At 54.8% G+C, this 10,122-nt stretch overlaps 1 long non-coding RNA gene across 1 annotated transcript; it reads left to right on the top strand.

The window, feature by feature from the left end:
- The first annotated feature begins 218 nt into the window (after positions 1–218).
- On the top strand, positions 219–4,726 carry LOC135311404 (uncharacterized). Its single transcript, XR_010371048.1, has 3 exons — positions 219–479; positions 3,347–3,406; positions 4,490–4,726. It is a non-coding gene; the product is annotated as an uncharacterized LOC135311404 (long non-coding RNA).
- The last annotated feature ends 5,396 nt before the right edge of the window (positions 4,727–10,122 follow it).

Genomic DNA, 10,122 nt, shown 5'->3' with positions numbered 1-10,122 from the left:
GAGCCGGCGCGTCCCGCCCCGCCCGGCCCTCGGCGCCCTCGCGAGCTGAGCGCGGCCCGGCCAGCAGGGGGCGCTGGCGCTCACCGGCTGGGCGCGGGGGCGGTCCGGCGCGGGGGCGGGGCCGGTGGGGGCCGGTCCTTCCGGCCGCCCTCTAAGGGCCGCCCCGCGGGGCCCGGGCTTCCGGTGGCGCGTGCGCGGCGGAGCGGAGGCGGGAGAGGTGCGTGGGGCGGCCGGGTCGCGAGGGGTCTCTTTGCGGTGCCGGGGCCCCTCTGCGGCCCGGCGTGGGAAGCCCGTGGCCGGCGGAGCCTGCTCGGAGCTGGGCGGGGAGCGCCGCGGCGGTCCGGCCGCAGGCAGCCATCCCCTGCGGTGGCCGGCATCCCCTCGGGACTCCTGGAGGCCTGGCGGCTCCCGATCCTCGTCTGCGGCAGCCGCCTGAGAGAGCAGCGCGGCCGTAGCCGGGGGCCGGAGAGCGCTGGTGGGTGAGTTCGGGCAGCGGTGGGGGCTCCTTGTGGGCCGGGGGTGGGGGGGGCTCCGTGCGGGCCCGACCCTGGGCCGGGCGGGGGGGGCTCCGTCGCGCCGGGCCTGGGCCGGGCTCGGTGCCGGGCGGGAGGAGCTCCGTCGCGCCGGGCCCGGGGCCGGGCGGGGCGGGGGACGCCTCCGTCGCGCCGGGCCCGGGGCCGGGCGGGTGAGGGGGGGGCTGGCTCCTCCGTGCCGGGCCCGGGGCCGGGCGGGTGAGGGGGGGGCTGGCTCCTCCGTGCCGGGCCCGGGGCCGGACGGGGGAGGCGGGGGCTGGCTCCTCCGTGCCGGGCCCGGGGCCGGGCGGGTGAGGGGGGGGCTGGCTCCTCCGTGCCGGGCCCGGGGCCGGGCGGGGGAGGGGGGGGCTGGCTCCTCCGTGCCGGGCCCGGGGCCGGGCGGGGGAGGGGGGGGCTGGCTCCTCCGTGCCGGGCCCGGGGCCGGGCGGGGGAGGGGGGGGCTGGCTCCTCCGTGCCGGGCCCGGGGCCGGGCGGGGGAGGGGGGGGCTGGCTCCTCCGTGCCGGCCCCGGGGCCGGGCGGGGGAGGGGGGGGCTGGCTCCTCCGCGCCGGGCCCGGGGCCGGGCGGGTGAGGGGGGGGCTGGCTCCTCCGCGCCGGGCCCGGGGCCGGGCGGGTGAGGGGGGGGCTGGCTCCTCCGCGCCGGGCCCGGGGCCGGGCGGGGGAGGGGGGGGCTGGCTCCTCCGTGCCGGGCCCGGGGCCGGGCGGGGGAGGGGGGGGCTGGCTCCTCCGTGCCGGGCCCGGGGCCGGGCGGGGGAGGGGGGGGCTGGCTCCTCCGTGCCGGGCCCGGGGCCGGGCGGGGGAGGGGGGGGCTGGCTCCTCCGTGCCGGGCCCGGGGCCGGGCGGGGGAGGGGGGGGCTGGCTCCTCCGTGCCGGGCCCGGGGCCGGGCGGGGGAGGGGGGGGCTGGCTCCTCCGTGCCGGGCCCGGGGCCGGGCGGGGGAGGGGGGGGCTGGCTCCTCCGTGCCGGGCCCGGGGCCGGGCGGGGGAGGGGGGGGCTGGCTCCTCCGTGCCGGGCCCGGGGCCGGGCGGGGGAGGGGGGGGCTGGCTCCTCCGTGCCGGGCCCGGGGCCGGGCGGGGGAGGGGGGGGCTGGCTCCTCCGTGCCGGGCCCGGGGCCGGGCGGGGGAGGGGGGGGCTGGCTCCTCCGTGCCGGGCCCGGGGCCGGGCGGGGGAGGGGGGGGCTGGCTCCTCCGTGCCGGGCCCGTGCTCGTGCCGGGGGGGGGCTGGCTCCTCCGTGCCGGCCCCGGGCCCGTGCTCGTGCCGGGGGGGGGCTCCGTGCCCAGCCCGGGCCCCGCAGAGAAGCCCTGGTCGGGCATCGTTCGCTTTTGCACAATGTAGGGCTTTCCCCGTTTATTTTCTGTGTACTGTGTTTTGGGCCACCTGAAACCCTTTGGCCGGGGAGGTTTGGTGCGGGGAGATGGCAGGTCTGGAGCCTGAAAGATCTCGGGTGGGGGGCGGGGGAGGTATTTTTGCCTTAAAACTCTGGGCCCACCTCGTGTGTCATGTCGTGAGTCTCGTGACTGTGGCAAATGGCTCAGTCGGGCGTTTTCTGAAAATGTATTCATCCCATGCAGATGTCATCGGGATACAGATCATCTGCATCTTCATGCTCTGACAAGACAAGATGCTGAGACAGGGATGAGCTCCAGAAGGACTGCTGAAAAGAAGAAAAAACCGCACTCCACAAAGTCATGGGGTTTATTTTTGCGTTTGGGGGGGTGGGGTGGCTTTAACAAAAGAGTGCAGTGTTGGCTGGCAGCAGCCTGCAGGGCATCTTTGCTGCCTGATCTCTCCTTTTCTTCTCTTCCACTCCTCTTTCAGGGCTGTGATTGTCATTTGGATAGTTTTAGAAGAGCAGTTAAGTTCCTCGCCTGTGTCAATGTGCTGGTAATACCAGGAAGGTGAACGCTTGAACCGGTCGGGCGGGTGGGAATAACTTGGCTGCAGGTAGAACTTCTGAGGGAAGACCAGCAAAACCAGGAAGCAAATAGCAAGTTCCCCAAAAATGTGCGGGTGTCAAGCACGTAAGCGTTTCATTGCCGAATGTTTTTGGGAATATGTTCCAAATGGCTATTTTTGGTAAACATAAATTTTCAGGAGATTCAGGGTTGTGTGTGGCAAAACATGTCCCTCTGTTTTTGTGTCCTGCCGCACAAACGGCCGGCGGCAGGGCTCTTGTTCCCCGCTCTCGATATTGCCCCAGCAGGGCTGCGATATTTAGACCTAAGTGGGGATGGGTTTAGGAGTGGAAGGAGAGAGAACGCCTGTGTTCTGTAAGGGCTGTGAATGCTGACCCTTTGTCTCCGTCTGCTGCTTTTCCTGTGCGGGTGATGAAGCTGTTTTACTTTTCTCTGTTGTTCCTGGTCTAAATAGCTGCAAGGCTGTCGCCGCTGTGGGTGTGCAATTTGTGTTGCTGTGTTTCTGTGGAGTCCTAGCCACGGCTCGCTTCTAGTGTGGCCAAGGGTCAAGGTAGGGCTTTCAGCTTAAAGCTTCAGAAGCGCTGCGCGCTGAGATGGGTGTAGGTGAAACTGCTGTTGCGCCTGCAGCTGTGCTCGCAGGGATGCTGGGCGGCTCCGCATCAGACCGGCGAGGTGCCCGTGGACCTCCGTCGGGCTGCGCCCTGGGTGCGCGAGCGTGCCGTGGGTTTGCTGTTCCGGCTTGTACGTGCGAGGGCTTAACGTTTGATTTAACGCATTTCCTTTAACGGCAGGCTGTAGTTGGGCTCTAGATGGTATTCCTACGGGGGCGCAAGAGCTGTGGAATGGTTAAGCTGTTGCTGTGCCTCCAGGTGACTTGTTCAGTAACACTGTTTTTCCAGGTGCAGATGGATGAGTCGTGCAGGGCAACGGAGGAGAGCCCAGGGGAGCGCTGTAAGAAGGTGAGTCTGTGTGTAGTACTGGAGGGAAGATGTGACTGATGGCTATAGGGCTCCATTATGGGTTTTACTCTTTTTTTTTTTTTTTGTGATCTGAGGGCACTAAGCGATGAGCCGAGCGTGATCTGGGCCCTGGAGGTGAGTCAGGCAAGGTGACGGGTGCTTGGTGGGCTGGAGTAGGTGTTCTTTTTCAGGTTATTCAGGATTTTTTTTTCCCTTGTCTTCACTTTCCCATCCCAATTTGGGGCCGATTCCCTCAAACGGGGACTTCCCCCTGTGGGGCTGCTTATGCAGCCTGGGAGCTGCTGCCTGGGCACAAAAATACCTCAAACCCCCTGACTCTGGGTCTGCAATGGGGGGTGAAAATACAGGAAGAATTCTGGTGGAAAGAAAACAACTTGGGGCTTCTGGGAAAGCCAACTCAGCTGGATTTGTGCAGCTGGAAAGGGAAAAAAAGGGTGGTGGTGGGGAAGGAACAACCACCTAAAAGCACCCACCAACCATTCTCATGCACAAAACCGAAAGTGAAAATGACCATTTTTTGTAGGGTAAAAGCACAAAAAGTCCCCACAGAACTCAGTAGTTTGGAAAAGCAACCCCAATTATTACATTATGTAAAGAAGGCAGGGGAAAAAAAAGAAAACCAAAACAAAACCCTATCACAACCCTGATGCCACATGCCTACAAGCAGTTCCTGGGGCTTATTCTGCGGGGGTGGGGGACCCAACCTTGTTCCCCAGGTTTGCTGTGCTGCTTCTCCTCCCTCGGGCATGGGGGGGGCGGGCAGTGGCATGGACAGTAGCAAGCACCAGATTTTTTTAAGCAGTCGAGAGGAAAGGACTGAAATGCTCGAGACGCTTTGCTGTTTGGTGCAGAGGCAATGAACGGTGCTGCCGGGGCTGCGAGGGGGAAAGGTGCAGAGGAATAGAAGCTCTGTGGATGCAGCCAAGTTACGGTTTCTGGATGGTATTAATCGAGAAGAGTAATTCAGATAATGCTGCTGCCCAGCGACCAGAGTTGGGTACTGAGCCCGGGAGCCGCGCACGCGCGGTGGCGTCCCTGTGATCCGCATTGCTCTCTCCGCAGGTGACAGCCCTGCGATGCTGCGGTGCCTGCGAGGTGATGCCGCCGTGCTCGTTGCTGCTTCCTGGTAAGGAAAGGCCTCCTCCGCTCCTGCTGCAGCGTGGTGGTGTGTCGGACACGATTCCCTGTGTCGGGTGAGGCCTAGGGCTGCCGGCGAGGTGAGCGAGCCCCTTTGGTGGGTGCCGGGGTGTCTCCTTGTGTGCCTGCACTACTGGGGCTGGTGGGATGGGAAGCTTCAAACGACCTGCCGAGGCAGGCTTCTGGTATGCTAAAGGCGAGCGGGTGAGGGCAGCCCCAGGAGTTACCCGGGAGCTGATAGAAGGGAAGAGGGAAAGGAGGAGGAGGATGATGACATTTTCCCCCTGCCCAGGGTGCAGAAGATAGCCGACTCCCCAGCTCACCAGAGCTCCCCCTCAGCCTCCCCTGGCCCCACTTGCCCCGTGCTCCTGCCCCCAGCTCCGGCACGAGCGAGCTAGGCTACGTGCCTAGGAAGCCTCATCTCGTAAGAGCTGTGAGACACCCTTGTATTCTCTTCAGGTGGAGGATGGCCTAGAGTCTGGAGCTGCAGAAGAGGCAGGGCGGAGAGGAGGGGAAAGAAGCATCTGAACGGCTAAATTGTGCCAGCAGCGCTGAGAGCGAGAGTCGCGGTGAGTCCTGGGCCACTGGGGCCCCGTTGCCTCTCTTGTGCATCCTGGGCCCTCCCTGTCTCTCCCCTGGCCCCCTCTCTTTCCTTACCTGCTGCAAAATTTTTTTTAGTTTTTTTTTTTTGCACCCCCCCCCGCCCCTTCTTTCTCCATCTCGCTCTGAGTGGCTCCCTGCCTCCCCGTCTTTTCAGGCCTCCCTCTCTCTGTCCTGTAGCCTGTGGCTACTTGTTCTTTCTCCGCCTCTCTCTGCCTGGCTCTGGCTCCGTTTTTATTTTTTCATTCCTCCTGCTCTGTCCTGTAGCCTGTCGGTATTGTGTCTTTCTCTGGCTCTCTTGGTCTGACTCCCTGTGTTACCGAAAAACGCGGTAAAATCGGAAATATCTATTCAACACCAATCTAGTATTAAAGAGCAGGCGTTCTTTATTCACGGCGCCAGATGCACGGGGGATCGCTCCTCCTGGCGTGCGTACCTCACACACCTTTCCCGTAGAATTTGTAGATCAAAATTTTACGTATTCATACATATTCATTATCGTCCTGTCTACTGATCGGTACAAACTTGCTCGTTCCGTATGTAAATCGCTGCGCAGGCTCGGTGGTGGTCCGTGAGTCGGTGGTCGCAATCTCCCCCTGCCAGAATTGCCTTTTACCTTCTTGGCTCTTAATCTTGGCAGTCTTGGCTAGTTTTCTCAGTCCGCTACACGAAACCGCGTTTTGTCATCCGTTTCTGACAGAAGCACGTTGTCTGTTGTTCTGCTGACATTAACGATCGCCTAGGGACTAAAATGCAGATCGACAGATGCGCTGATTCGTACGCTCCGTGTTCCCGTAATGGAACACCGTCTCTGGTTGGTTGATTTCATCGCTTTGGTTACATTTCCCCCCTTTGGAAGTTTTGAAATAATCATTTTCTCAATACTTCCATCTTAGATCAATAATATTCCACTATGTCAGTTCAGTGTTTGGTTCATCTTCTCAAAATTTTCACTTGATTGTGGTCTCTAGGGCATATGCAGGTTCCATTTTATACCCAAAATTTTATTAATTTGTTGAACTACCTCTGCAAAAAAATGTGGTCCTCTCTCAGAGGACATTCCTGTTGGCACTCTAAATCTTGGTATTATTTCTTTCAGCAACATCTTAACTACTACTCTAGCTTTGTTGGTGCAGCACGAGAAAGCTTCTGGCCAACTAGAAAACTTGTCCATCAGCACTAACAAATACTGCTATATCTATTTTGTCTGGGTAACTCAGAAAACTTAATTTGCTAATAATTTCCGGGAGAATTTTTTGTTTTGTTACTCCTAAAGGTGGTTTCCTTTGGTTCAGGGGATTATTTCTAGGACAGATTGGACACTTAGCTACCATGGGTTTAACTGTTCTTGTCATGCCTACACACGCTACAGATGCTTTTAAACTCAAAACCGTAGCATCTACACCCTAATGTGTTTGCTCATGCTTTTCTTTTGCAAGTTCTGTCATAACTTGTGGGGTTGTTATTATTATTACTTGTTTTTCTGGTGTTACCTACCATCTCTGTGTTTTGTGATGCTTCCAATTGTTCTGCTAATTGCTCATCCAATTTATTATAATAATCTCGGTTTCAACTTTGGAATTCCGATCTGTTTTACTGGTACTAGTGCAAGGATACCTTGCTCTGCAGTCCTCTTTGCAGCTTTATCTGTCAATCGTTTGCTTATGTTTACAGCCGTCTGGCCGAATCGATGAGCTTTGCAACGCTTTACCGCCACTTCTTTTGGTTTCTGCACGTCTTCCGGAAGTTGGAGAATGTCTTCTTTATGCTGTATCAATGATTCTTGGGCTGATGGCAGTCCTTTTTCCTTCCCAGTAGCTCCATGATCGTGGATCACACCAAATGCATGTTTGGAATCAGTCTAGATATTTATCCTTCGTCCTTCTGCCATTCGCAGAGCTCGCTTCAACGCTACCAATACTGCTTTCTGTGCTGAGGTGTTCGCAGGCAGCGCCCCTGACTCCATTCCCTCGGCGGTGATAACGACAGCATATCCGGCCATTCTCTTCTCGCCCAGAGCTGCTTCCATCTGTAAACAACTCCAGATCAGGATTTTCCCAGAGGTTTGTGTCTCAGGCCTGGTCTGCTGGAATAGACTTGTTCAATAGTTAGCAAGCGATTGTGTTCGAAATTGTCCGTAAGGTTTTCTGTTGTTAAAAACATAGCAGGATTCAGTATAGCAGTAGTCTTCGATTCCACATGGTCTTGTTCTAACAGAACAACTTGATATTTCAACATTCTGCTAAGGGATAGCCAACGACCCCCCTTTTGTTCTAAAACAGTCACCGCTATGTGCGGGACACATACTGTCATCTTTTGTCCCATTGTTAACTTTGGGGCTTCCTGGATCGGCAGCGCTGCTGTTGCCACTGCCCGTAAACATCCAGGCCATCTTTTACTCACGTGGTCGAGTTGTTTGGAGAAGTAGCCCACGGGTCTCTTCCAGGTTCCCAGTCGCTGTGTCAGCACTCCAAGGGCTAAATGTTGTCTTTCGTGGACAAACAGCTCAAAAGGTTTAGCGAAATCGGGTAGGCCTAATGCAGGGGCCATCACTGAGGCTCTTTTCAGTTCTTTGAATGCCGTTTGGCATCCGGGCGTCCAGGTTAAATATTTATCCTTTGATTCTTTCAGTGCCTCGTATAATGGTTTTACATACAGTCTGTAGTTCAGAATCCAGAGCTGACGCTATTTCACTATTTTCAGAAAAGCTCTCAGTTCCTTCGGGCCGCAAGGTTCGGGAATTTGACAAATAGTTTCTTTCTTTTCACTTTCTAATTGTCTTTGTCTTTGAGATATTTCGAATCCTAAATAAATGGCTGTTGCTTCTCCTATTTGGGTTTTGTTTCTGGAAACTCCGCATCTTCCTTGGCCCAGAAAATTTAAAAATTTCAAAACATTATTCTTTACTTTCTGCCACTATCAGAATGTCGTCTGCATTCTGTAACAATATGCCTCTCCCTGGGTTCTGTTTTTTCTAGACATTTCTATATTTCTAATTTTTTTTCTTGCCAGCTGAGTCCCAAATATCGTAGGACTAATTTTAAATCCTTGTGGAAGTACGGTCCATGTTAGCTGTGTCTTTCATTCTGTGGTGGGGCTTTCCCATTCCAAAGCAAATAGGCTTTGACTTTTTATGCCTGGAGGTATGCAAAAGAAGGCATCCTTCAAATCTAGTACAGTAAACCATTTATGCTCCTCCTTTAAAAGAGGTCAGTAAAGTGTATGGATTAGCTACTACCGGATGTAGATCTTGGACCACCTGAGATATAGCCCTTAAATCGTGAACCAGCTAATACTCTTTGCCTCTAGATTTCTTTACTGGCGGCACAGGAGTACTATATTCTGATTCACATTCTATTAAGAGCTCATATTCTGAAAAAAATTTATAATTAACTTCTCTAATCCTTTTCGAGCCTCTCGCTTAATACGGTATTGTTTTTGCCTTACCGGCTTGGCTCCAGGCTTTAAGGTTACTTTTACCGGCTCTGCCCGCTTAGGTCGCTCCGGAGCTCCGCTCGCTCAAACCAAAGGAATTACTACGTTTTCCACTTCTTCGGGAACCTGTTCCTCCCTGGAGGAATCCTGTAACATAAACGCTCTCGCCTCTGTGGCTTTTGATTCTGTTCTGGTATTAGTAATTTAATCTCTCCATCTTTAAAAGTTACTTGAGCATCTAATTTACTTAATAGATCTCATCATAACAGAGGCAGTGGACATTCAGGCATATACAGAAACTGGTGAGTTGCCCATTGCTTCTCCAATTTAAACTTTAATGGCTCTAAGAAAGGCTAATTTTTCTTTGCCCTGTCGCACTAACAACACCTACTGGTTTATGATCAACTTTCTCTTTACGTGTATTCAATACCAAAGAAGTGGCTCCCGTATCTACCAAAAATTCTATTTCTTCATTCCCTAGCTTCAGTGTAACCAGGTGTTCAGCTAGGGTTGATTCCTCTGGTCTCCTTCATGCCAAGCTACTTCAAGCATTTTACCCAGATCTCTGGATTCAGGTTCTTCTAGTTTCTGAAGGTTTTTTTACTCCCCCCCCCCACCCCCCCCAATCTGGGGCTGATTGTCTTATGAATATAGAGACCAACTGAATTGCTTTTTCTGTGTTTTTCTGGGTTCAAATGAGTATATTTTCTGGTGGTCACCTTCAGCCTTTCCATAAAGGCTGAAGGGGGGGACTCCTTTAATTCTTGTCTCACTTAATAAATGGGTCAAAATTTATGGCTTTTGGCATTGCATGTCTTACTCCAAATAACATCTGTCTCTGACATCTAGTCAACATTCCCCTGGGTCCTGGCTGATTAGGGTCCCACTCGGGATTTGTAGATGGAAAATTCTTATTCGTTGTTCTCTGTAAATTCCTGTTAGCATGTGCTCCCTGCACCTGCCTTCTGGCTGTATTCAATACTATTTTCTTGTCAGTTCCATCAAGTGAAGTATCCAGTATCACAAGTAGAGCAACACTTCAAGTTCTCACCACATTTTCCTCTTTTCAGAAACATTGCCGTAGAATCCTGTGGACATATCTCACGCTGTTTCTGCCACTCTGGATGATTCCACAGTGTAAAGAACAAATCAACATATGCCACTTCTTCCCATTTGCCTTCCCTTTTTACAAAACAACATTAATTGCAAGATGGTATGATATTGCAATGTCTCCTGTTCTGGCCATTCGTGCCCACCTTCCAATTGATACGTTGGGCACCAATGATTGCAATATTCAATTAATGGTTTCCGAGTTAGTGGGTCATCACCCCCGATGTCTTTCCAGTGCTTCAAAGTACATCCCAAAGGTGTTCTCTGTGGGATAGGTTTCTTACTCAGAAATGCTCCCATCTCCCAGTCGACTAGCAGTTGTGATAGTGCACTATCACAAATAGTAGTCAGAGGGACTCCAACCCCCGTTAGAGGTCTCACTGGGATCTGTAGCCCCCTGCTAGATATCCCTG

Source organism: Phalacrocorax carbo, unplaced genomic scaffold (assembly GCF_963921805.1).
Source record: "Phalacrocorax carbo unplaced genomic scaffold, bPhaCar2.1 SCAFFOLD_69, whole genome shotgun sequence".
In the NCBI taxonomy this organism is placed as follows: domain Eukaryota; kingdom Metazoa; phylum Chordata; class Aves; order Suliformes; family Phalacrocoracidae; genus Phalacrocorax; species Phalacrocorax carbo.
This window is presented reverse-complemented; position numbering and strand designations above follow the sequence as displayed.